The following is a 27,837-nucleotide window of genomic DNA, read 5'->3' as shown; positions in this document are numbered from 1 at the left end:
TACGAGGCCACAATCGAAGTTTTCGGATGAGAAATTGCGTACGAACAGCGCAACTTCGTGATTTCCGCCGTCTTCATATTGAACGCGTACAGCAGTCTAAAGGACCTGAGGCAGCGATTTAGGACCCTCGTCTCCAGGGCAGCTCAGCTCGCTAGCCCCCCCCCCCCCCCCCCCTTGTCATTGCGGCCGACTTTAACGCTCCGTATCACACCTGGGGCCACCCGTATGACAGCCACAAGGGGGAGGACATTTAGAGAGAGGTGCTAAACCAGGACCTGATGCTCGTCACATTTCCCTACTAGATGCGGTACATCTGCCAGCAGGGAAACGACTCCGGACCTACCTGTGTCAGAGAAGTGGCGGAAGCTAAGTGGACCAACCTCAACATAGACCAGGGCACTAACCAATACATCCTGGCCACGGCCCTGCAGGTATAGCTCATAAGAGTGCTCAACTTCAGGGTCACCGACTGGGCCAAGTTTCGTATGATTAGGGAGGAATATGCGGAATACGTGGAGGTGAAGCCCGACTTCAAGCGCTGGACCGAACAGATCGGAAGAGATATTATTATTATTATTATTATTATTATTATTATTATTATTATTATTATTATTATTATTATTATTATTATTATTTGTTTTCAACACATACAATTAACAGGAAAGGGAAAGCGAGGAGCAGGCTGGCAACTGCCACGGGAAGGTGCACAACCCCTGCCTACTCTTCAGAAGGGAGGTGACCGCAACACAGAAATGAAAGATAGGAAGGAGGGGAGGAAAGAGGAAAGGAAGAGCAACAGAACAAATCTAAAGAATGAAGTAGAACACAGTACAGATCAGACACAGTAGGGCCGGTCACTGAAGGTCACGCTACCACAGAATGTTGAATACAATATTTTCGACGCTACAAACGTGAACCTAAGTTAGTCAACTCTAGAAAACTAAGTAGAGCGCGATGATCCTGATCACGTTTAGACGCACAACCACTGGGGTACAAACATTCGTCGAGTGTCGTGCACCACGGGCTAGTCTTTCACTAGCGACATGCGCTGCGCACTGAAAGCGGGACACTCAAATATAAGGTGCTGAAGTGTTTCGCAGCAACCACAAGACGTACACGATGGACTTGCCACACGTTCTTGTCTGTATAAACGTTCCTGCACGTTCACACAGCCAACCGTCAGCTTGAATAGTCGTGCTCTAGCGCGACGAGGCAAGCCTCGACCGCGAACACGGGGTGGGAACGTTCCATTTGCGACGCGCTGGTCTGGATGCTGCTTGAGTAGGTGGCGACGAATCAGCAGACGAGCGTCATCATGCTTGCATAAAATTTCTGGGCAGTCACAGTTGTTATGAGTGCAAGTTGAAGCGAGCCGATCAGCTTCTTCATTTCCAGAGATTCCTACGTAGGAAGGTATCCATTGAGCAACGAGAGATACCCCACGTGATGAAATATCGAAGCCGCCACCAAGGAAGTTAGCATGGACCTCCCGGTCGAGAAGATGGACAGCAGACTCACCCATCTGCTCGAGGGCAAGCAGTCCCTCCTGTCCATGTTTAAGGGGCAGCGCTACAACAGAAGGCTCAGAAAGGAGATTGCCGACGTCAACAAAAAAAATAAAGGAGCATTGCAAGAACCTCTCCAGACAGCATCGGGGCGATGTCTGCAATTCAATAGACGGTAAGATGCGCAGAGGGGGTCTTGGGACCTCCTCAAGCAGTTGCTGGACCAGTCGAATACCAAGTCGAACCAATGAAGCACGCTGACGCAGGCACGTACCCAGGATTTTTTTTCGGGGGGGGCCCACCACCTCCATCATCATCATCATCATCATCGTCATCATCATCATCACCACCACCACCACCACCACCACCACCATCATCATCATCAGCAGCAGCAGCAGCAGCAGCCTGTTTTATGTCCACTGCAGGACGAAGGCATCTCCCTGCAATGCGATCTCCAATTACCCCTGTCCTGCGCCAACCGATTCCAACCAGCGCTCGCGAATTTCCTAATTTCATCGCTCCGTCTAGTCTTTTGTCGTCCTCGATTGACTTTTCCTTCTCTTGGTAACCATTCTGTAACCCTAATGGTCCAACGGTTATCTAACCGGCGCATTACATGACCTGCCCAGCTACATTTTTTCCTCTTGATGTCAATTAGAATATCGTCTATACCCGTTCGCTCTCTAATCCAAACCGCTCTTTCTCTCTCTTAACGTTATGCCTAGCAATCTTCGTTCGATCGCTCTTTGCGCGGTCCTTAACTTGCTCTCAAGTCTCTGCCCATATGTCAGCACTGGCAAAATGCACTTATTGCACACCTTACTTTTCAATAATAATGGTAAGCTTCCAGTCAGGAGCTAGCAATGTCTGCCGTATGCGATCCAACCTATTTTTATTCTTCTGTGAACTTCTGTCTCATGATCAGGGTTGCCTGTGATTAATTGACCTAGGTAAACGTGCCCCTTCACAGTCTCTAGTGGCCGACTGGCGATCCTGATCTCTTGTTCCTTTGTTGTTGTTGTAGCCTGTGGCACGTGTGGCTCCTACCCATGATGGGGGATTGGCCAAGAAATGGGTGGATTATTCCAAAATAATATAGAATATAATATAGCATTGAATAGGGTTGAATTACCGACTAAAATAAAATCAGGAAGGTGCTGTTGAATGAGGAATAATTAATTTAAAAGTAATAAAAAAATAGAATTTAGCAGGGCATTCGTTTAGATTCTGTAAGGAATGTTGACCGCGAAGCATGCATCCCTGTGGCTGTATTCCAAAGTGGACGCCCCGAACGAAAGAATTGCAGGTTCTGTCAAGTCCAGGTCAATTCTTCGAAAAGGTATCTCCAACAATCTTTTTCTTAACGCAGCAAAGCGGCGGCAAGATAGAAGAAAGTGCTGTATCGTCTCCTCCTCTTCACAAAAAGAACAAAGGGTAGAGGGAACCAAACCCGACCTGTATAAATAGAAATTTAGGGAGGGAATGCGGCAGCGTAATTTGGTGAGGCAGACCTCAAGCATCTTTGTGTAACAAGATTCGCTATGCCAGGGAAATGCCAGGTGTTTATACTCTGGAGAAGCTGTCAAATGTGGGTTTCTGGGTTTCTGTGGGTTTCAAATCTGGTTTCTGTCAAATAGGAGTTTCTGTATCCTGTTCATTACTGTTTCTAAGTGAGGTATCGTGACTCCTCTTGGTACTGTATACAGGTCAGCTTAGAATTTTTCTGCTGCTTTTACTATATCTTCGAGATTGCTGATGATATCCCCCTTTTTATCTTTTAGTGCATACATCATGGTTTGTCCTATGCCAGGTTTCTTTTTTACTGATTTCAGGCTGCGTTCATTTTTTACGGCTTCTTCAGTGTTTCTCATGTTATAGTTTCGAATATCAGTTATTTTTGCCTTGTTGATCAGTTTTGACTGTTCCGCGAATTGCGTAACGCTGTGCGGCCGCCAGTCCCATACAACCGCGTAGAGCGCAGGACTCTGCGATTCTAGGCGTACTGCGCTCACCGCGAAAGGTTAGAAAAACACCCACATAAGCACAGCAGAGAAGTGGCTACGTGAAGTGGTTCGACCGATAACTGTAGAAGCGTCATTCAAAACAAGTAATTGTTCTCCACTTCTGGCGGCGTTTTCTCTACTTCCTTTTTCAATAAAAAGATGTTGATCCATAAATAGTCTCATAAACAACTCTTAACTTTTTTTATTATTCGCTTTTGCTTGCAGTTTGCTTGTTGCTTTGGCTCTCTCCCTTAGTATATCGCTTATTTCTCAACTCCTTGCGATTTTTGTTTCCAGATGCCAATTTTGCACGAAAAGTGCTATACAGTTAGGGAAAAACAGACGAGGTAACGGGCGACAGTCATCTTGCTTATGCGTTTAAGGGTTATTTCAGGGTTTCATGATGGACGCTCTTTCACATTATTTTATTTCCCACCTTATCTAACCCATATCACGTGTATATGGTTCCGGGCATCTGCCAGCGTCGCGGCGAGCCGTAACTCAAGAAAATAATGAAGCAAAGGGAGAAGTTAAAAGCAATTGGCGTTTTCTCCGGCCGCAACTCGTTCCATGAGAGTACAGACCAGCTGAGTAACAGCCGCATCCCTCTCCTGGTCCCAGGATCAGCCTAAACAAAGAGGGTTGAACTAACAAAAGCAACAGCTATGCGCGTGACGGTTGAATAGATGGTGACAACTGAACGCATCTCGAGTTAATCGCGCGGGTGCGGAATCTATGAGAAACTTGTCCTTCACATCACAAGAGGTGCCGATAACTACCGCCGTTTAAAAGGAGTGAAAAAGGCAGCATAATGCTGACCGATGAACAGCTGTCAAGTCTCAACATCGATCTGGTGGCGCTTTAGGAATGTGTGAGGAGTGGTGGCGTAGGTGGGGAAGGGGGGGGGGTATGTCACTTGATTTCGGGGGGGGGGCCCGGGCCCCCCCGGGGCCCCCCCCCTGGGTACGTGCCTGCGCTGACGCGAATTTCGCAAGCAGCCAAGCAGGAATCCGCGGACAACAAAATCTTAGAAATGCTGGAAAACAAGTACCTACCCGTGGTTTCAGGCCCGGCGACCACCCCCCTCAAGGATTACGGGGACTCCGACAACCTGGAGCTCGACACGGAGTTTGGGGTTGAATAAACCAGACGGGCCCTACACGACTTAAATGGCAGATCGACCACTGGTCCGGATAAGATCATAAACAAGGCCCTGAGGAACCTGGACGACAAATACATGCGTGACCGAGATCGCCAACCAGGCGTGGAGCAGCGGCAATGTTCCGGGTATGTGAAAGAGGGACACCACCATCCTCATTTCCAAGCCCGGCAAGCCACCCAGTCTCGACAATCTCAGGCCGATCTCGCTCACATCGTGTGTGGGCAAGATCGCCTAGCACTCAATGCACAACAGGGTCTCCCGGTACTTGGAAGACAAGGACGTCTATCTTCACAACATGATAGGCGTCAAAGCGGCCCATTTCAACGCGAGACCCCATGAGGCTGATCAAGGATCAAGTCGCAACGCGATCGATCACAACGCGAGAGATACGATATCCATACTTGGGCTGGACTTGGAGAAGGCCTTCGACAACATTCTCCATCCCTTTGTCTTGGGAACGATCTCTAGCCTTGATTTGGGCAAGCAGTTTCACGACTTCACGAGATCTTTCCTGGAGTGCAGAGAAGTCATCCTCCAAGTTGGAGACCTCGCGTCAGAATCGGTTAGGCTCGGTTCTAGATGGACGCCACAGGGGTGAGTCATATACCCGGCCCTCTTTAACCTCGCCATGACCGGTCTGTCGAGGAAACTCGCGGAGGTCGACTTCATTAACCTCACGATATATGCAGACGACGTCAACATATGGTGCACTGGTGGCAGCGACGCACGCTTAGAGGCTACGCTTCAAGAAGCCATCGAGGGCACGGAAGACTACCTGAGACCCACCGGCCTCTGATGCTCACCGCGGAAATCAGAGCTACTATTGTGCATGTCTAAGCGCAGGAGCCCGAAACGGAAAGGTTGGAGGCCTATATAGGAGATCGGCATCGCTCTAAGCACAAGTGAGGGCTGTCTTATCGCGAGGGTGGACCTTCTCCGGGTTCTGGGTATGACGATCGAATCGAACGGCTCCAATAACCATACGGTACTGAAGCCTACTAAGAAAACCGACAATGCTATCAGGTGGATAAGAAGGATTGCTAACCGGCAGCAAGGAATGAGCGAGGACAACCTCATCCGGTTGGTTTGCGCTTTCGTGATGTGGCGGCCTACGCGGCGGCCATGCACAACTGGCAGAGGTCGGAAAGGGACAAGCACAACACATTGATCAGAAAGGCGGTGAAGAGAGCCCTCGGGCGTCCCATGTACACAAGCTCGGAGCGACTGCTCCACCTCGGCATGCACAACACGATGGAAGAGATAGCGCAGTCTCAGGAGAGGGCGCAGGTTACCAGAGTGCCTACCACCAGTGCCGGGAGAAACATCTTGCGAGAGCTTGAAGTTCGCCCGACGGTGATCGAGGCCTGGTTCTGCAGCATACCTCGAGAACAGAGAGAGTGCATTACCGTTGCCTGCATTCCTCAGAACGGCCACCCCGCGTACAACGTGAGCAGACGACGGGCTGGTGCTAAAGCTCTCCTGGAAGAAGACGGCCCACGCACCCGGAGTTGCTGTTTCGTCGATGCAGCCTGGTACCCTGACGGAAAGGCGTTCGCTACACTCAGCGTTGATCAAGTAGGGAAAATCACAAACTCTTCGGTGGTCCAGACGACAACAGCTGAGGTTGCGGAACAGGCCGCAATAGCGTTGGCACTACTATTCTACGGGAGAACGACGACATACAGCGACTCGGCATCGGCGGTCCAAGCATTCGCCAAAGCCGCCATTTCGAAACCGGTCTTGTGGATCCTACGGGACAAAGAAACCAAGAAACACACGATCGTCTGGTACCCCGCTCACATGGGACAGATCAAGGGCGCCCCGTCCAACCTCAACGAGTCGGCACATGCGAGAAGTCGTCGACCGCGTAGCTGCCGTGCGGCGCGGGCCTAAAGTTCCGGACAATAGAGATCCCATTGCCTCGCGCAGCGAACTCAGATAGTAAAACTTGAAGCACCGCGAAGAAAACAAAGAAAACAATCGAAAATACCTTGAAGTTGCATTGCTACTTCAGAAAGTACTTTTATCTGGGGAGGGTAAGCATCCGCCGCCGCACAGTAAATTGAACAGGCCTCAGGCATTGGCACTCGGACTCTTGACAGTCGGGGCATATCGTAGCCGCGCACTCTTACACCGGATCTATCCCGAAATTCAAACGTCAAACACTTGTGTGCTGCGCTCAGACTTTGCCAACTTAAAGCACATGCTCTAGCGGTGCCCCGCGCCAAGGGGCGACGAAGACGTTACGTCGTACAAGTCGGAGGCTGCCCTACGCAGTCCTAATTTAAAACCCAACTACGGGCTGTCCAAGTGGCCCGCGACCTGGCGGAGATGCTGCGTCTTTCTGTCCCGAGGTGGGAGCGGCCCACTACGTGCTAGCGCACGTTCCGATGGACGTCAATAAAGTTTTCCGGTCCATTCAGTTCAACATTGTTTTAGGTCCGGTTTATCGTGTGTTACACGACTGTGTGAATTTTCGCATGATGTTTTAGGATTATTCAATAGGGAGTTACAAGTTGATTCCGCATTCCTAGGTATTCAAAAGGAACTCCATACTGTTCTACATGCTGCTTTATTCCACTAATTGTTATTTATAGGCCTGCTTGCTTTTGTTCTTGGTTGGTTGAGAGATTATCTGGTAGAAAGCAGTCTGTTGTAAATTGTTCTTCTCCTTCGTATTTTGAAGTGACATTCGGGTTGCCACAGGGTTCAGTGTTAGGAAAGCTACTTTGTATAGTTTTTATCAATGATTTGCCAGAGCGGTTAACTTCAAATGTCATGCTGTACGCGGATAACTGTGTCATTTATAGATCTGTAAGCGCCACGGATAATATTGATGTCTTTAAACGTGATTTTGACATTGTGGTTTCGTGGTGCAAGAAATGGAAAGCGCGTTTGAATCTAAGTTATCTTTTGTTTGTTTTGCCAGGAAACGTAAACACTCCCATTCTTGTTATAGCCTGTATAGTACCCCACCCGACCGCGTTGAACATTTTCAATTCCTTGGTGTCAATTCAACTTTTGACTTATCTCTGAATAAACGGATAGGTTATATAATTGGTAAAGCCAATGGCGTGTTAAATTTTTAAACGTAATTTTGAATATGCCCCAAGAAGCCTGAAAGAAGCTCTGTATGTCACCAATGTGCGACCAATCCTTGAATATACCTGTGCCGTATGGGATACTGATGGCCAAACGCTAATCTATAAGCCTAAACGCATGCAAAACCGTGCTGCGTGGTTTGTCAATTGTAATTGTAACCTTACTTACATGTATATAACACTTAGAGGGAACTCGGTTGACAGGCTCTTCGCGGCAAAAAGAAAAAGGTGTATGCGATTAAAACTTTTTTATTCCAGATTTTTATGATGCAATTGCTTTAATAAATGTTTTAATAAATATACGCGATACTACATATCGCACAGAAATGATCATGCTAAAAACGTTCGAGAAGTAAGATGTCGCACCGATACACTTGCGCATTCTTTTTCTTTCACGATTCGCGAGTGGGTCAGTCGGATGCGAGTGTTGGGGATGTACCCACAAATATTTTTATCTCATCTTTGCAAGTTGCATGTTTTAATTAAAGGGAAACTGAAGAGTCTGTCGAATTCAATAAGACGTTCATATACGGATGCGGGAACCTTATAAACCATGTAGGTAAAATTTGGGTTTTTTTCTTTCAATTAGGAGCGACGTAATAGTCGGTTGAAATTGCGCTGTAGCTCCGCCCCCCGTCGTGTGAGCGAGCGGAGCGGAGACCGGAAACCGCGGTGTTGTGACGTCAACTCTAGTGTTTCGTTCCTTCGCAGCGTCCGCGACCGTGCCTGACCGCGCTTGTTTCTGCGTGCGTGCCATCGTAATCTGCTTCGATTGACCCTGCATTCCTTTGTTGGTGCGTCTGCGTGTATGTAGAGTGGTAGTCAACGTGCATGGTAGTCAACTTGAGTGGTAGTCAACGTGTGTGGTAGTCAACAGATGAAGGTCACTACACGTACTGCATGAACCGGGAAGCTTTTCACGCGTTTAAACCGTCTTTGTAGATTGCCGACAGCTTTGGACAGCGCACAAATGCCGACGATCGCATCGCCGCTTACGTTCCACGAGGAGGCATGCAGGAACACAACACTACAGTTGTTTGACCGGAAACGAGCTCACTAGATCGGCGAAATATCGGTGAGATCACTAGATCACTTTGCAAAAAACGTACTCACCAAAGAGCATTTCCAACACGAGGACATCCCAAGACTTTGCTTTCGTTCGCGTCGAAAGCACTGCTCGCACCAGCATCGTTTGCTTCTTCGAGAGGCCGGCTTTTCGAAATCGGCTCGTAAATGTAGGGAGTAACGCCGAACTCCTCCGAAAAACGCAGTCTCTCTAAATTTTCCATTACCGTCTCAGAAAAACAGCACCAAACTACCTGGCACCGCACTTCATGTGTAGCGGCAGCGGTCGGTTACTAGAGTTGACGTCACGAGGCACACCGACCAATCACAGGCGGAAACGAGACGCGCGAGCTGGGCGTGTCCGCTGCTGCACTTTTCGTCGAAATAAAATATATTTGCGCTTTCTTTCGCTCAATTTTGATACAATATTCGAATTCGGAGGGTTGAAAACCATTAAGTACAGATGTTCACTCATTTTTTCTGGAAAACCTTTCAGCTTCCCTTTAAATGTTCAAGCGATAGCTGTGACTCCTTGTTTCCATGCTTTCATTCTGGTTATAGCTCCGACCCCCTGCAATAATGCCTAACTGGGAGACATTAGTTTCTGAAGAAACAAACAAACACAGAAACAATAAATAAATTGCTGTCCAGGACAAAAGTAACTTGAAGTATATATGTTTTGTAACTTTTGTTACCCCTGAAAAACTAAGCGCTGATACCTCTCAAAGCTGGGTTATCTTACAAGAAATCGTACAGCATACCTTAATTAGGGTATACATATAGCTGGAAATCATATGACTTCGTGTTCGTCGATTAGTACGCGATGAGTAGGCATGGAATGGCCGTATAGAAAACGGAACCCACACTTGCACTTCGTTGCGCGTCTTCTTGGTGCATTCTGGTCCTGCGATTGGACAGACTTGCCGCTGGCATAATTCTGCGTCTACGCTGCCGTCATGAACACTGAAATTGCTCGTTCTAGCATTGCCGACAATGCTCAACCGACCGCATCGTCGCAGAATGAAATCGCCAACACTACAAATGGCATCAAGATGAACGTCCTCCTCGAAAGCATTCCTTTCCCGGCAGGTCTAAAATGTCGAGGAGGAGTACGTTGGCTGCAGGCTCATCTAGTCATACTAGAATTGCCGGCATGAATGGATGGATGGATGCTTTGAGCGTTCTCTTTGCAACAGGGTAGTAGGTTGCACCACCAAGCTCTTGTTACTATATTGACTAATGTCCTATCTATCTAAAAACAAAGAAAAAAAACACATAAATCTCTATAACCAAACTTCCTGAACCCCTATTGTGAACTTTGTTTTTGTATGCCTCCCCGTTGTTGGTCGTTTCGCTACTTTTCTTCCACCAATCGTCCAATCGCCTCTTACTAATTTCTACTGCGGACATGTGTACTTTACCTCTGCTCTCGCTGAACCCAAGGGTTTCAAGGAGGCAACAGGTGCCTAAATCGACCGCTTGACAGATACCGCCACATTCTAATAAAACATGCTCCATTGTTTGCCTAGGTTTGCAATAGCAAGTACATGGTTCTTCTTCCTTCTTGTATCTCGCTTTATAAGTGCGTGTTCTAAGCCATCTTGATCTCGCTTCGAAAAGTTATGAGCTTCCCTTTGAGTTGATTTGAGTTGCAGTTGCTTCGCCCCAGCGCCGCCTTTCAACACAGCTTAGGAAAAGTAAAATCTTTCGGTACTCTTGGCTACGGCCAAGAGTGGCGCTTGCTAACACTTAGAGAGCTAGATGTAGCCCACACAGATATCCAAGATAGTGGCTAGGTGGATAGCCGTCGCCGTAGCAGAATGGGTAGTGCAGCGCACGTGTAAGGCGGAGGATGTGGGTCCGGCTCCAACCGGCGACACGTTATCTTTTCGCCCACATTCATTTTCCATTTTCCTGATTATTTTCTACATTTGAATCTCAACCAAAGCTTATTCCCCCTATGCTTTCCTTAACTTTCCTTGGTCTGTTGGCTTTATAACTGAATCAGTGTGTTGTTTTGCCCCTGGAGGTGAGTTGTAAGGCGCATTTAGGTTTCAATTCATTTATATTGTTTTCTTTTTCAAAAATATATATTTTAACTCATAGCACGTTTAAGCAGACTGACCGCTGCCATGTGTCAGTCTTGTTATCTCGTGCTCAGCAGTGGTGTGGCGGAGTGGCTGGATCACCACGAAGGGTGCAATAGGAAGAGTAATATGGAGCTATCGAGAAAATGTTGTTTGCTCAGCGACATTCCGCATTATAACTACGAATTGCCGTTTCTAGGCATAAAAATCAAGATAACCTTCCCAATAGACAGCTCGCTAAAAATTCCCCGCGTATCACTGTAGTATTTTCCAGGCTGTCGTCCGTGATTATCAGGGTCACTCTCTACGCGTCCGCACGATCAAGCGTCTTTACATATGCTTAATATATATTTTGTGCTACAGCTGCTTCCTTATTGCATACTTGTCGCAGCAAGAGTTGATTGTTTTTATTGTTTTGTGAAACAGGGCACTTGCTATCGACAGTTACGTGATTACTCAGGCAAAAGAAAAAGAGACATTGTCGCATTCCTGTGGCGTCGTCCGCAGCAGTAATTCGTGAACGCGAGTGCTCTGGTATCTCCACGTGCCACAGTCCGCATCACACTACCACTGCTGCGCACCTTATCTGTTCTGGTCAGCACATGGTAGTCGATTATATGGAACAATTCTAATGGCTGCTCTAAAGTATCGGTGGTATATAGACATACTACTTATATGCTCTCACGCAGTATTCCGAAATACGCATTCGCTTTTTTTACAGCGAAACTGTTAAGGGCTACTTTCCCCACTATGGCACCTGCGTGAAGAAAACAAAAATACCGAAGATAGTGCAGTGCCGGGCCGACGCGCGGCAGAGGTAAAGTAGGCGTTAAGCACTCCCCATACGTGGGCCGATCCCGAAGACAGTGAAATGCCGGACCGACCCGTGGCGGAGATGCAGTTCTCCATTAAGCACATGCACATCTTTGCTGGCCATCCTTCTTCCCAGAGTGGAGGGGTTCTTTTTTTTATGTCGAAGTCGTAAACAGTATGAGTCGAACCTTAATTGTTTACTTTCTCAGCTAGACTTGTATCGTTCCTTCTTTCTATAATTAATAATGTTCCCGTCATTGAGGCGAAGGCATGATTTTTCCTTTCAGATTAAATTGTGCCCAAAATAAAGAGGAGAAGGAATTACTGGCATCTGATGTCACTCTTTGTTTTACGGGTTATTATGTCGGCAGCAAACAAGTTACACACGCGTGATGTTTTCAACAGGTTCCCGAGCGAGATATGTTGCAGTAGTCGCATAAAGGCAAGAATCACTTTGCAGTTATTATATTATTTGCCCAATTTGTACCAAGTATATTATTTACCGTCACATGATACTGTTTCGTTATCTTTTTTACTTCATCATCATTGGCTCAAATGAGCGAAACCAAAGGTTTTGCATAACTTATCGTTTCTGTATGACGTGATGGATACATGACGGAGCACCATGTTGCGAAGCAATAATGTGAACAAGGGCGTAAAGAAGTAGGAGACTAGACACACATGAACCGCAGACTAACAACTGTTTAATGACAGCGAAGAGAAAGGTATATACAGCGTGAGTAAGAAAGATGCACGAATCGATAAAGTGCTTGGCTATACATTGTAATATTGCCTGCGTGCATCGCACCGTCGCCATGGCGGGTTACGTAGAACGATTGTTTCAAATTCAGCAGATGATAAGCATAATTTTCGTTCCCAGATATCTCGCCGGCCAAGGTAGAAACGTTTTGACCATATGAATAGCCTTTGAGAGGGAAATTCTTCTAGTATGCATATAAACATGTGCCCTAAATGCAGCATACGTAAAAAGGACATTAAACTCGACAACTATCTCGTAGACCCTCGGTATGCATCAAGCCGGTTATATCGGCACGATTAAACTACCTCGTTTCTGTTAGGGCATCCTCGGTATTTCTCTTTCAATTTTTTTTAAGACGAGGGAATACTCATATCTTGGAAGTCGGAATCGGTCAACGTATTCCCATCTCAAGCAATAGAAGACGGGGCACGTTTCACTTCTCATCGAAAAGCTACAACCATAATACAGCACAAGAAATTTTCCTTAACATCTTTTCCAGTGCAGATAATGTCTAGCTTTTTTCCTGGAACTATTGCTCCCCATTTTTTGCTGTATTTCACTCCCTTTTATCCTGTCTATGGTTTGAGCGAACAAGTTTATATTGATGGGGAATGCAGCATGTCCCGGAAAGCTGCAATGTGTTTGCTTTCAGTAACGTATTTCAATAATTTACGAGCCAGCGGAGCGAACGTGAAGAGCTGGACATTTTGTCTTATCGTCCGAGAGCTCAAATGAGGAAAATTTTTTACGCAGAGCCTGCTTTTAAGTGAGTCGCGCTTATGACCTCGTTATAGCCACGATAGTTGCAGCTACGTTATGCCGGCGGATGAAACTTGTCAAAGTGTTTTCGTGCTGGTGTCGTTATCAGGTTAAGCAGCCTTTGATAAACTTGCGTTAGTGTCATTATTTGCTCGCACTCGACAAACACGAGCTCTGCGCCGTATGCAGCTGGCCTCGGCAACATTTCTCCATCCCGATCTTTTGGGAAAGCAGGCATCGCTGTCTTATCCTATGTTCCGCCTCACACACTCGCAGCAGTTTCCGGGTCTTTGGCGCGGGATCGTTCCCTTAGGACACGGGGCGCAGAACACGGTGCGGCAATCGACTTGAGCTGAAAGGAAAGCACATACGATACGATGTATACTCATTTGGTCGAAACAAGATTAGTATATGTCACCTTTTCTTTCAAATACACATACTGAGAGGTCCAGAAATATTTTGGGATTGTAGCAAAGGGATACCTTTTTAATGCTTTATACAAATTGAAAACTGGGACGTCGGTTCTGTACTCGGTTTGTGACCACGGGCTGATTCCGGATGCTGGGTAGTCACTAGAGACCGGAACTTTAGGTAAAATGCCCAATTCCTTCTTTACGTGCTTACCGTGCCTATTTAACATAGAAGCACAAACTGTGGGTCTAGAAACATTTCAGTGGCCTCTTGAGCAACACCTATTTCGATGTTGCCTATACTGGATTTAGAGAGCCTAAAAGTTCTTCTCCTGCTTTGTCATGGCGTTATTTTGCTTCTTTTGCTACTTCCCCTTTCTCTTACACCCTATGTAGGGTAGAAAACCGGTCCCTCGTTTGACTGACCTCCCTGCCTTTCCTCTCCTTGCTTTCTCTCCCTCTCTTATCACCCGCTGGGAAACTTAGCTGAATTCCATCCGATTATTACCGCAAACACTTTAGCATGTAGAGGCTGTTAACAACAGTTTTGCAGCAGACGGGAACATCGCTGTGCGAAAGGTTCAAATTGCTCCACGCGACAATGCACTTGAAGCAGATTTAGCCTACTTGTGCGCCCATTTCATGTTGTTAGCCGACGTCATCAGGTGCTCCTGAAGTATGTTTTGAGCGTCGGTGCAGGAGCCGTGGCTCCATTTCGACTACGCAAACTTTTATACTGTCACTGTGAAAGCACATATTAATTAACTGTATTCATATAAAAGTGTTTTTACCAGCGTGAAAGAAGCACACGAACACACGCAAATTTGCCGCGCGACTAGCCGCTCGAGGCATTGCGTGTTGTCGCGGACTTCTTTAACGCTGGGAAAAACACTTATTATAGCACGTATTGATAACAGAAAGCTCTATCGAGAGTTTTTCGTGTTGCTCTAGAATTTTTCCATTGACACTTCTAATATAGTTATAATATTTGAGAGGATGACTGATTAACTAAGACTAATCATGTACTTAGGGGGAATGCAATAAGACAATATAAGTGCCTCCAAGCGACGTCAAAGAGCACTGCCTTGGTTCTGTCTAGCTGCGTGGCATTCGCATGTTTTTAAATCTTTGTGCATGTTTGCTGGGACATCCTATATATACCAACAGTTCCTACATAGGATACCGTCCCAAGGAAAGCACAGGGGAAAGCACAGGGGCACACGAAGAAGCCACTTGCCGCCAGTTGGAGCCGAACCCACATCCTCTGCCACCGGCGGCAAATTGCTTTTCGTCTACCTGAATTTCCCTTTTCACTTCTTACAAACGTTTTTCATTTCTTACGAACGAATTACGAACGTTTATTTAAAAAAGAACAGTGATGTGCTTATCTGACGTGCTAAAAAATGGAACAAACAAGCAAAGAGCTAAAAAGAATTTTTGAAAGCTGGAAAGCCATTGCTGAAAATCTCATACTATAGTATCACCATCCATAACTTCCAGGCAATCCGCGCAAAATGTCGATTTGCGCATTGTTTTGTGAGAATATGTACTTTACTTTACCATATGTGCTTTGAGCTCATACGTGCTTGTTCGCACCACTACATTATATCTGAAGTAACGCAGTTTTACGTCCTACTTTTTGCCTACCGCACCAAGTTTTCCTCTTTGTGTTTTGTGTCTCAAAACAGTGCACCGACATGTCAACAAAATACAACCAACTTGCCCCTGTTCCTGTCATGTTAACCTGTATTTTACTATTTAAGCTCCCTTCAATAAATGAGTGCCGTGAAAGAGGCTTTCTTTTTCGCTTCGTCTCCACCCGCGCGTAATCTCATAGCCGATCGAGAGCCAACGCGTCTAACGCAGTCAGCACCTAGACGTAATCAGGGCCTGTTTTCTTGGACGATCGCTTTTGGCGATATCAATTTCAGGGCGTGCTTCTTGGCTGGTGAAGGAAAAATAAAGGATAAGCTGATTGGCTGGTCGAGCTCCGCGTCACGGGAAAGCGATAGTATCTCCGAAAGTGATCATCCGAGAATGCGTACCCAGCACTCGCCGTCTCCTCGCGCTCAATAATTGAGCTTCACCATGCTAAATGCGCGCATCTTACTTCAATATGCAGGGCACGATGCAGCCAGGGTAAGTGCCTGGCACAAAGCCAGTGCAGGTGCCGCGCGCAATTTCCCTCCATCTACAACGGCCTCGAAACGAGCACGCGAACGGCGTGCTGCCAAATCCCGCGGCCGGGGATAGCTCTGACGATAGCGTTTGCATTCTTTCGTCCACCCGCCGCGGTTGCTCAGTGGCTATGGTGTTAGGCTGCTGAGCACAAGGTCGCGGGATCGAATCCTGGCCAGGTCGGCTGCATTTCGATGGGGGCGAAATGCGAAAACACCCGTGTACTTAGATTTAGGTGCACGTTAAAGAACCCCAGGTGGTCTAAATATCCGGAGCCCTCTACTACGGCGTGCCTCATAATCAGAAAGTGGTTTTGGCACGTAAAACCCCATAATTTCATGCTTTCATCCGACTAAAGAAGGCGCTGGATGGGTTGAGGAGTTCAACGTAGACTTTTGGGTGAACGGCTACGATTCCATGGTGCAGTAGGGGAGCGCAATCAACACATACGAAGCCAGAAAAAGCGCTCCTGTTGTACTTTTCTTCGGCTTCATAGGTGTTAATGGCTCCCCTACTTCATCATCATCATCATCATCAGCCTAGTTACGCCCACTGCGGGGCAAAGGCCTCTCCCATACTTCTCCAACTACCCCGGTCATGTACTAATTGTGGCCATGTTGTCCCTGCAAACGTCTTAATGTCATCCGCCCACCTAACTTTCTGCCGCCCCCTGCTACTCTTCCCTTCCCTTGGAATCCAGTTCGTAACCCTTAGTGACCATCGGTTATCTTCCCTCCTCATTACATGTCCGGCCCATGCCCATTTCTTTTTCTTGATTTCAACTAAGATGTCGTTTACCCGCGTTTGTTGCCTCACCAAATCTGCTCTTTTCTTATCCCTTAACGTTACACCCATCATTCTTCTTTCCATAGCTCGTTGCGTCGTCCTCAATTTCAGCAGAACCCTTTTCGTAAGCCTCCAGGTTTCTGCCGCATATGTGAGTACTGGTAACACACAGCTGTTATACACTTTCCTTTTGAGGGATAGTGGCAACCTGCTGTTCATGATTTGAGAATGCCTGACAAACGCACCCCAACCCATTCTTATTCTTCTGCCTATTTCAGTCTCATGATCCGGATCCGTGGTCACTACCTGCCCTAAGTAGATGTATTCCTTCACCGCAGATAAGCTCAAATACTCGCTCTGCGAGCGCGCTATGCAGCATTGTTACGATACGCGTGCCAGGATTTACGAAGGCAAACACTAACTGCACATAACAGACGATGGTTCACCCAGGCACCTATCCTGTTGTTTTTGTTGTGCCCATCCTGTGCGCTTCTTGTTTGTCTTCATATTTCGAGCTGTAAGCATGCGTGATAATGTCAGTGCCCTAGTCACCAAGTTTTCAGCGCTAGTTACGCAATGGTGGCCCTACTAACACGGCGCTAATGTATCAGTGTTGCTCGTCATTTGCAAGCCAGGCACCTACAGGCTTCCGAATTTCCCGTTTAAGACATTCTAAGCAATAGAACACCTTGTCGCTGGCAGTAGGAATAATGCCCGTTGTCACGACAGCGTAGCGCCTGTGTACTACGCGCTTCGCGTGACTGAAAACGTCTGCAGCTGGAATTCGCTGTCTTCTTGAACCGCAACAATGTTTGCCCCAGTAGAAATATTTTCACGTTTAAAGGTTGTGATTTGTCCCATGTATAACCTTTCGGGTAACAACTTCTCCTAAGAGGCACGACCGAACCATTCATGGGGGAAAATGAAGTTTTCCTTTTCGCCAATTTTTGTGGTCAAGTAAACGTCACGATATCTGCAACAGATCACACGAAAGCGACTTGAAATAAACTTTATTGACGTGAAACTCTCGTGCGAGACATTTGAGTGCACACAAGGTAGTAGGGATTATTACACAATTGTCAACTATACTGCTTCTGTCATGGCAGATGACTGAGTTCGCTGTCATGTAGAGAAAAACAATTTGGAGCCCTAAGGACCAGGGTGTTAGCTAAGGGACAACGCAGCACCCTTAAAGGGGCAGACGTTTTTGCTGCATATACGTCATGCCACAATGCGAGCAAAATAATCAACGAAGTGCATCATGATATTTCTTTCCTTGTCAAGGACGTGGAATTCTACTACATTCGCACCATCGATAACATCTGCTCTGCACACGCGCACGTCTACGGTGACCCACAGATAGGATGTCACAGCAAGTGTAGAAGACAGACACGCTTCTCAGACGGGCGTCCAAGTGACTCATCATGGACCTGCGAAAGAGCGATGCTCCCTCTTGCCGTTATTATACTGTTCTGTCGTTCTATATTGTTAAGCGGAGTTTTATATATATATATATATATATATATATATATATATATATATATATATATATATATATATATATATATATGTTTATGTATTGTTTGTTTTCCCCTGTGTGAAGCATTTCTTTATGGTAGTTCCGCATTTCTGTATTTATTTTCTTTTGTAAACCTACTCTTGTACCACGCTGCTAAGATTGTGCTAAGGTTGTGGGTTCGGTTCCCACCTGCGGCAAGTTGTTTTTTCATCCACTATAATTTCCATTAATTCTTCGTTTCTTTATTTCCAGAGCTCGCAGGGGTTAACCCCCTTTCTTCTCTTCTATATATATATATATATATATATATATATATATATATATATATATATATATATATATATATATCAGCCTTGCTACGCCCACTGCCGGGCAAAGGCCTCTCCCTTACTTCTCCAACTACCACGGTCATGTGCTAATTATGGCCCTGTGGTCCCTGCAAACTTCTTAATCTCATCCATCCACCTAACTTTCTGCCACCCCCTGCTACGCTTCTCTTCTCTTGGAATCCAGTCCGTAATCCTTAATGGCCATCGGTTATCTTCCCTCCTCATTACATGCCCTGCTCATGCCCATTTCTTTTTATTGATTTCAACTAAGATGTCATTAACTCGCATTAGTTCCCTCACCCAATCTGCTGTCTTCTTATCCCTTAACGTTACACCCATAATTTTTCTTTCCATAGCTCGCTGCGTCGTGCTCAATTTAAGTAGAACCCTTTTCGTAAGCCTCCAGGTTTCTGCCCGGTAGGTGAGCACTGGTAAGACACAGTTGTTATTCACTTTTCTCTTGAGGTATAATGGCAACCTGCTGTTCATGGTCTGAGAATGCCTGCCAAACGCACCCCAGGCTATTCTTATTGTTCTGGTTATTTCAGTCTCATGATCCGGATCCGCTGTCACTACCTGCCCTAAGTAGATGTATTCCCTTACCACTTCCCGTGCCTCGCTACCTATCGTAAAGTGCTGCTTTCTTCCCAGACTGTTAAACACAACTTTAATTTTCTGCAGATTAATGGGTAGACCCACCCTTCTGCTTTGCCTGTCGCGGTCAGTGAGCATGCATTGCAATTGGTCCCCTTAGTTGCTAAGCAAGGCAATATCATCAGCGAATCGCAGGTTACTAAGATATTCTCTCTCTCTCTCTCTCTCTCTCTCTATATATATATATATATATATATATATATATATATATATATATATATATATATATATATATAAAGGATTTTACATGTCAAAATCACGATCGCATTATGAGGCACGCCGTAGTGAGGGACTCCGGAATAACTCGGACCTCCTGAGGTTCTTTAACGCGCAGCCAAATCTATGTACACGGGTGCTCTCGCATTTCGCCCTAATCGAAATGCGACCGCCGTGGCCTGGATTCGATCCACGACCACCTAGTGCTTAGCAGCCCAACACCATAGCCACTAAGCGAACAGGGCCGCCAACGGTGAGTATTTGGAGAGAGCAGTGACTCGATTGCGTGCTGCAGAACTCAACACTACGAAAAAAATGATCTGGCTTTCTTCTTCGTTATCGCGGTTGTTTAAGCACGTAGGAAATGCCGTATACGTACGAACGCATCTGCAGCAGTCACCCGGCACGGGGCTGAGCTGGGATCCAGGGGGACAACCCCGGCAGCGCACCACGTCACATGAAACTGCACAGAAGAAAAAAAAAAGTAAACAAACTTGTATCAGACAACTACAGAGCCGAACGTAATAGCTTCACGCAAGTAAGGGTTTCCGCACGTTGTTCGCGTAACGTGTCGAGAAATTTCAATGTCAGCGTTGTCTGTGCAAGTCGAGACGCTTTTTGCGGGCTATTAATGTACGCGAATTCCTTTCTGAATGCTCGATAAATGATGCACGCATGTGCCGTTCTCCCTCTGTACTGATTAGCTGTAGCCGCAAAGTGCAACTGTTAAGCAGTAATTAACATTGTCATAGTAGCGCCCATGTGCAATGACAGACGAGCCGAAGAATAATGAAGTGTGCCGAGCTCATCGCGAAAGAGGTTATGGCAATATGTCCTGAAAATCGTGTGTCTGCGCGCATGCATGTATTTTCTTAATCGCCCATGACATATTTGTCTGTTCATTTGACAATGAAATCTCCTAGATTTTCTTGCGCAAACAAAGGTTGGCATGCCTAAACAGTTATCTTCGCGAGTGCTCGCACGTATCCATGATTGGCGGGTCGACGCTGGCTTCCTTTGAGTGTGCGCAGATAAGGTTGCGTCGTTTCTTTCATTTCCGCCATTGCGCGACCTTTCAGTTGATCGTCGGCGTCTGTGTGATCCTGTTCGTTCCTACTTGTGTCTGTGTTTGCACGCCGGCATTTCAGAAACATATGCCCGTATTCGCAAAAAGCTCTTGCGCAAAATTGTTCGTAAGGGCAAATGCCAGCCAATCCTAACGCTGAACATATTATTAGCGTAGAAAGCTGGCGAATGGCAAAATGGTGTTACCAACAAATGGTTTTGTGAGTTCGGCCGATGAATCACTAGCAACTTGTTAAACTCTCAGTCAATCTAAGTGGAAAAGCCGGTGAAGAAAGTTGTCACATTTCCAATATCATTGAATTAATAAATCCTGGAAAGTCCCAAGGCGCATAACACAAAGACACACATGCTCAAAAGGTACAATCAACGCATAACGTCCGATATAGCCAGTGACGGGACCCCGCACGTAAATTTCCGCGCCATACACAGGCGTTAGTACGTTGCAGCTACGCATAGTGGGTCTCACGTCTTATAAAATTCGTAAATATTTCCCTATCATTAAAAATGTAAGACCAGCAGACTGTCCGACAGCAGCCAACACTTTTCATGAGGTCTCAATTTCGTCCGCCAGTTTAAAGTATGGCTAATTTACTCGGCATGAATTTGGCACCGCACGGACAGTGTATCTGCTATTGATATGCTCACAAGGGGAGCACACCTATGACAATTTGTCTTCAGGAAAATCTTATTTCTTCAGTGCACTACGCGTGTTTTGCACATGTGTGACATAACATCTGTGTATGTAGTTGGCGGTTGCAACAGTTAGGCGAGCCACATAGAGAGAGAGAAAGAGACATGTACAACAAATATGCATGCAGGGGCTTAAACCTGAACTGAGCATGGTTGGATACCCTGCACCGAAGGAGGGAAAGGAATGAGTTGAAGAAGAGGACAATGATTTCACTATTAGCAACAGCATGGACTTATAGGTGGCATTACCATGGCTGCGTTAGTGTCGATAGGCGGGTGGCGGTACGCATTGAAATGTATACGGCCGGACTTCGCTGTGAGGCCTTTAGACCAATTTTCTGGTGAAGAAACGCGCTAACTGCAGCCACCTGATAATACAGGGTGTTTCAGAGCGTACATTCGATATTCCCTGAATATACGGAAGACGCGATGACTGGGCGATTTCCTCACGATTACATTTATCATGGAGACATACCTTTCAAGATGACTCGAGATAGTAATTGGGCAACTAAATGATAAAGGTTAGGCTAATTACCTTAGATAAGTGATAGAATCACATGATTGATCTCTCAGTGCATGAGTTATAGCACCCGTAATCCAAGGCGTTTAAAACGATGCAGCCATTTATAAAAGAAAATCCGACGCTGATCATTACGACAGCTTAATAAGTTCCGGCCAATTTCGCCAAGAAAGGCGAAGCTGTACTTCCAGTGCAAATATCGGTCCGCTAACTTTGTAGACGCAATGGAATGGCACAAGCGCTGCCCGCACGAGCGAAGGTTTCCATGAGTTACATATTGATTAAGACCGACAAATAGCTGCATTGACGCATTAAGGACGCGAGAATAAAATATATATTTCCGAATAATTTTAAAATGTTACTTTCGATTCCATAAAGCTACATTTGCTATTCCCAACCAATGTTACAACCACAGCAGCAGTATAATACCAGTAGTACGCACGTTCTAGTACACTGGTTGGTAGCATCAACCACGAAATGAAAAGGCATATTTTACGTGTAGTCGTAACTCTATACCTTCGTGTATTCTTAGCGTGTATTCTATGCCACTTGTATTGGGATTGTATGCTAAAAACACCGTAATCTCACTGACACCATTGGCAACAGGTCTACACTGTGAAATGTCTTGTGGATGTGGTAATGAAATTTCGCGTGTCATTATCATACAGCAAGCTTACCTGCAAACCAGCGATGCTGTAGATTTCTTTTTTGTTGGTACCAGATGCCACTTTCATCGCTTAGAAAATACGCTGCGGTTTTATTACGTTTGTTTCGTGCTTATAGCATAAGCGTGAAATTGGCCAATCATCAAGGCCGAGTGAAGGGCGTTATATCGATTCACAAAGAAGGCTATAGTTCGCGATCGTGCATATTCTTTCTTGTTGGGCTATGTGCAGAAAAAACGGATACAGAAAAACATTCGTTCGTCCGTGTATTCCTGTCTCCGTGTTTTCATGCATATAGCGCAAGAAGAAAATATGAACGCTGTGAAACATCATAACAAAAAACCACTAACATATTATTAGGGGTTAACAACAACAACAAAGAAAGAACGAAAGAGAACACAGCTAGTAAACGTTTTTGAGAGTGTTGTGAAGTTATATATATATATATATATATATATATATATATATATATATATATATATATATATATATATACTTTGATTAGGAATGCATCAGGCGCAAGGAATTGAACCAAGTATGCTATATCGCAGGGCTTTATAATATATTTCAGCAGGTGAACGAGGGACCGTCCTTCCTCAAAAAATGAACGCCCGATGCGGTAACTCAGCGGCTATGGCGTTGTGTTGCTGATTCCGAGGTCACCGGTTAGATACCCGGCCTCTGCGCTGGCATTGCAAGGAAGGCGAACTGCAAAACACGCTTGCGTACCGCACGCATTGAAGAGCCGACAGGTGGTCAATATTTTTACTTGAACCCTTCACTCTCACTATAAGGCATCTCTCATAATGCCTGTGTGTTGTATTGCATGGGGTGCTAGAACCCACTACGGCACCGATGTGCTAGTGCATTTTGTGCGCCTGGTATTAATGCGTGTGCACTTATCGCTTTGGTTTGCTCACTCCCTTTCATTCATCCCACTCCATCTCGCGTGAAGTGGCATGCGAAGCCTGTGGCTAGGCTAACCTCTATAAATACCGATAATCTTTCTCCCTCTCTCTAAATCAATCAGTCATTCATTGGATAGATCAATATCAACATATAAAAAACAATTTAACACCCTGCAAGTCAGAATAATAAAAGAAGTTCCTTCCCCAGCAACAAAGCCAGAACATGGGGTCATACCTGGGCGGCGCGAAGTTGCACCAGTCGCTAGGAGGATTACGGTGAAGAGAGCTGCGAAAACCACTGATCCGTATTGCATGGTGAGTGAGAAATCCTTGCGATGTTCACGTTCTTGGCAGAAAGGTTCAGAGCACTAGTTCGCGGCCCGCAAGTAGGTATAATAGTAACGTTCTATTGCGAACCTTATGCCTTTTATCCCACGCTTGCCGAGAAAGCAGAAATGAGTGTGAGGCTCTTCAGCTCTTTCTTTAAACACTCAAGAGGCGTTTCCCAATGATATCGGGTTTCTCAGCGTAGCCAATCGAAACTCCGGACTGCGCATTGCCTACAGTCAGGTAATAATTCGGCGTTGGATATCTGCGAAGGGCGAAAAACATGCAATGGCGAGAGAACTCAGTTGACACAGCCGCTAGAAGTCATCGTCGGTAAGGCGCGGGCTGCAGCGCGACGCGGGACGTGCACATGAAACTCGTTTCTACTCAGCCCAATAAAAGACCAACGCGGAGGGCGAACTGATCCTCGCAATTCCGCGGCAATGTTTGCCGGCCACGTGCTGCTCTGCAGGCGGGATTGGTTCGGTGACCGCTGATCCGAGCGGAGCCTCCTGACGCAAGGGGCAACCGCGCGCGTGTGTTCGAGGGAAAGTGGTGCCTCTGGGGAATACCGCTTTGACGATGTCCGCTGAACTTCCTGCTTGCGCTAGTTTTCCTCGTCACGTCTTCGGCGGGATACGCAGCGCACTGTGTTGCTGTCGCCGTGATAGAACTGTCGTAATCAATTATTGCCAAACGGTGCGCAAACACGAAGATGCGAATTTAAAAGCTCGGTGGCTGCTGTCGCCCACGCGTTTTATACACGGCACTCGGCTAACAGCAAAGCAACAACGCTGTACACTCTTTAAAAAAAATGGTTGGCATGACCGCTAACCAAATACTAACACATTACTTGTCCGAAAAAGCACTACCAATTAGTAAATGCAGGTAGCAATGTGGTGGTAGGGAAAACCACAACATCCTAATGGTAGTACAAAGCAGTAACCTAACCTCCTCAACCTGGTAAGTAACACTAACCTCAATACGGGCTCGCTATTTAAAAGCACTAGCTTTTAGGGTAGTCGAAAGCACTAACTAGCAAGGAAATAACGCTAACTGGCCAGTTAGAAGCAATACCCTCTAGGGTAGTTGAAAGTACTAAATAGCTAATAAGTAACACTAAATGACTAGTTAGAAGCACTACCATTTAGGGCAGTTGAAAGTACTCACAAACTAGTAAATAACTCTAACCCAAATACTAACTGGCTAGTTAAAAGCACTACCATATTTACTAGCTGAAACTACTAATTATGTAAGTATTATCCTTTCCAAATGAGGCTAGTAAATATCACTAGATCCACACATGTTATTAGGATCTTATGCACACGCAAAAAGCAGGAATTATGCGTTGGCGTAGACACACTAGATGCCTCAGTGCAATGTAGTATAGGAACCCGAACCAAGCAGACATTTCAGGAACTGCAGAACTGAATTAAATTGTTTCCAATCATTCTTGTATCTTCTTAAAAGGGAGAAATTGCCTGTACAGTAACAAGTGTTGCCGGTCTTGATGATGCCAATCCACAGAAATGTTCAACGAGTGCAAAAAAATTTTTGTTCACTTGAGAGTACTTGACATTAAACAGCTAGTAAAGTTCCATGAGGAGAACAAGTCCTCCTAATAAATCAAGGGCTTCTAGTGGAAGCACTTCAAACGTTGCATACAAGATGCTTCCTTCCTCTGAATCCTTGCTGATAAGTGCCGGTAGACCCCCCCCCCCCCCTCCTTCCTGTACTAACATTCAAAATAGGTAACCACACAAGAGTAAAATATAAAATCAAAAGCATTTCTTACCAGGCCTTCTAAAAAGAGTGGTTTTTCCTTCACCAGGAAGGCCAACATCTTCCCCACTCCAATAGCAAGGTGGTCATTACGCAATAAAAAAATACTACCGCAACTTGATGCTGTGGAAACAAGTGATGACTGGAACGAGAACTCAAATAAGATACAGCATTGTGGACAATGAGAAGTAAGAACAGACTAATGCCGTGAAAATGTGGCAATCAGGCTCGTCGCACCACAGCAATTTGCGATTCTTGACAAAACATAGTAGCTTGAACAAAATAGAAACACGTATAGGACGATAGGGTGAAAACGTGGGCAGTGCATGCAAGGGGATCATTTCAAATATGTGGCGGTCACCCCTATGAAAATGGTCATTGCCTTTATGTTTCCTTTATGTTTCCTTTTTGTGCCCTATGTGACCTTTATGATTCCTTGTCCTTTGTGTGACCTCCGGGACGCCAACTTTGTGTGTACCACATGTTTACTCATCCTAACGTATACCTCGAGGAAGTGACCTTTATTATGCCTCTAGGATGTGTCCTTTATGTTTACGGCAGGATGTTAACTGGGTGTGTACTATGTGTTACCTGAGGGTACACTTGAGTGCACATGTAGGTGACATAGAGTGCACATAACAACTGTCTGTACATATAATACAGGCAGATATATCTGTACTTGGTGACAGCCGTTGATACACTCTGCAGAGTCATTGTAAGTACTAAATCTTGACTTATCCTTTCCTTTGCCCCAAGAAAACAACCCTTATTATAATTATTGTAGTATGTGCCCTTTGTGTTTACGGCGGGATGTTACCTAGGTGTGCACTTCAGTGCACACGTAGGTAACATAGAGCATTAATCTATATATGGTGCATGCACTCTTTATATGTTACCTACATGTGCACTTGAGTGCACATGTAGGTAACAGAATGTGCGCAGTAAGCATCTTTTGCGAATAGTACAGTTGGAGCTATCTGTACTGTATGTTAGTCACTGGCAGATTCAAGGAAAAGGCACTGCTTGCACCCCTCGCACTAGACATGCCGACCGGTACTAATTGTGGCTATATTATGCAGAAAATCGAACATGCCATGAAATAGGATGGTGTATATAATGATTTATGCCATGCATTCTCTTAATATATAAAGTATTTCTTACTTTTTCAACCTGCTATTCTCCAGTAGCAAGCCATATGTAGAAATCTGCAGTATTTAACCTAATATGCAATAATTTCATGAAAGTTGTACGCCAGCTAGGCTATCAAATATAGTTGATTGAGTGTTTAAGACGGTTCTCATAGCAGGCGTCTTTCAGATGCTCCGCTTCGCCTCCAGTTAGGGAAATAAAATAATCTACTTAATTTATATATCTGGCTTATATATATATATATATATATATATATATATATATATATATATATATATATATATATATGAGCACTATGTTACCTGTGTGGGCACTCTATGTTACCTGGCTGTGTACTCCCTCGAGTGCACATCCAGGTAAGAAGAGTGCGCTTATATATAGTGATTATCTTTTTACACATGCTACACATAGATCGTCTGCCTGAACGATGTATTAACTTTAACTACTGGCGTATCAAAGTAAAAAAAATGGGGGGGTGCACCTGCCTCCCCCTCCCTATCTATCTTGGCCGTATTGATCATCACGCGCCATCAACACTACATACGTACATCAAACCCTCATGCAGTGAATAATCCCTCACGACAAATAACAATTGCGCGGCGGCTGGAGACGCGGTGGCACGACGCGCAGTGTTCGATGGCTTGCGCTACATGAACCGCAATAGAGGCGGACGCCTCCGCGGCCAATCTGCCGCTTTGCTAGTGAGCGTATGTGATTATACAACCATTTAAGTAGCTGTTCTCGTCGCTTTCGCGCTGACCACAAGTACGAGTAACTGCTGTGTCGATATTAGCACGCGTAGAAGAAGGGCAGCGCGAATGCCGTAAATGCTTGCTTGGGCGTACAACTGAATAATTTATAATTGTGAGTTGGCTAAGTATGAAAGTTGTGTGTGGGTTATGGCCGTATTTGATTACGCGAGCATACAAGCAGTACGCCTGCTTAACTTTGGCCGAAGTTCCGCTGCCACTGCAAGCCAGCCATCGCCACATTTTGTTGCCTTTATTCCTTACGCTACGGGAAATATGGCTCCACCTATTCAAGATAAGGCCTGACATTCTCAAAAACACGCCACTGGGCGCCGTGTATATGTGTGGCGATTCCGAATTTCTGGTCGGTGGGTGTCACAGCTATCGCGGCTGCCCGCACACCGTGCGCCATTTCAAGCAGACGGAGCTGCACATGGTGCGCGCTGATTGGCTCGTGTCCGCCGGCAAAAGTTCGTGCATAGTTCGTCTAAAATCTCTGTATGTACTTTAAAAGACAAGGCAGCGCACAAAGACACTTTAAAGTCAATAATTTGTGTTTAAATAGCAGCCTTCCTTCCAGCTACGATTTTTTTAAATCTCGAAGGCCGTGCTTT

At 45.7% G+C, this 27,837-nt stretch overlaps 1 long non-coding RNA gene across 2 annotated transcripts in view; it reads right to left on the bottom strand.

The window, feature by feature from the left end:
* Positions 1–12,466: 12,466 nt before the first annotated feature.
* LOC139051967 (uncharacterized) overlaps positions 12,467–27,837 on the bottom strand; it is a 45,286-nt gene continuing 29,915 nt past the window's right edge. Inside the window, exons 1-3 of one of the 2 annotated variants that reach the window (XR_011509633.1) lie at positions 23,452–23,676; positions 19,727–19,810; positions 12,467–13,607 (exon numbers count right to left, since the gene is read on the bottom strand). This is a non-coding gene — a long non-coding RNA (uncharacterized lncRNA). Of the gene's footprint in view, positions 13,608–19,726; positions 19,811–23,451; positions 23,677–27,837 lie in introns of those variants that run through there. The other variant, XR_011509634.1, reaches the window with a different exon arrangement.

This window comes from Dermacentor albipictus, unplaced genomic scaffold (assembly GCF_038994185.2).
Source record: "Dermacentor albipictus isolate Rhodes 1998 colony unplaced genomic scaffold, USDA_Dalb.pri_finalv2 scaffold_17, whole genome shotgun sequence".
Taxonomy (NCBI): Eukaryota; Metazoa; Arthropoda; class Arachnida; order Ixodida; family Ixodidae; genus Dermacentor; species Dermacentor albipictus.
Note: the sequence above shows the minus strand (reverse complement) of the source record. Positions and strands in the feature narration are given on the sequence as shown.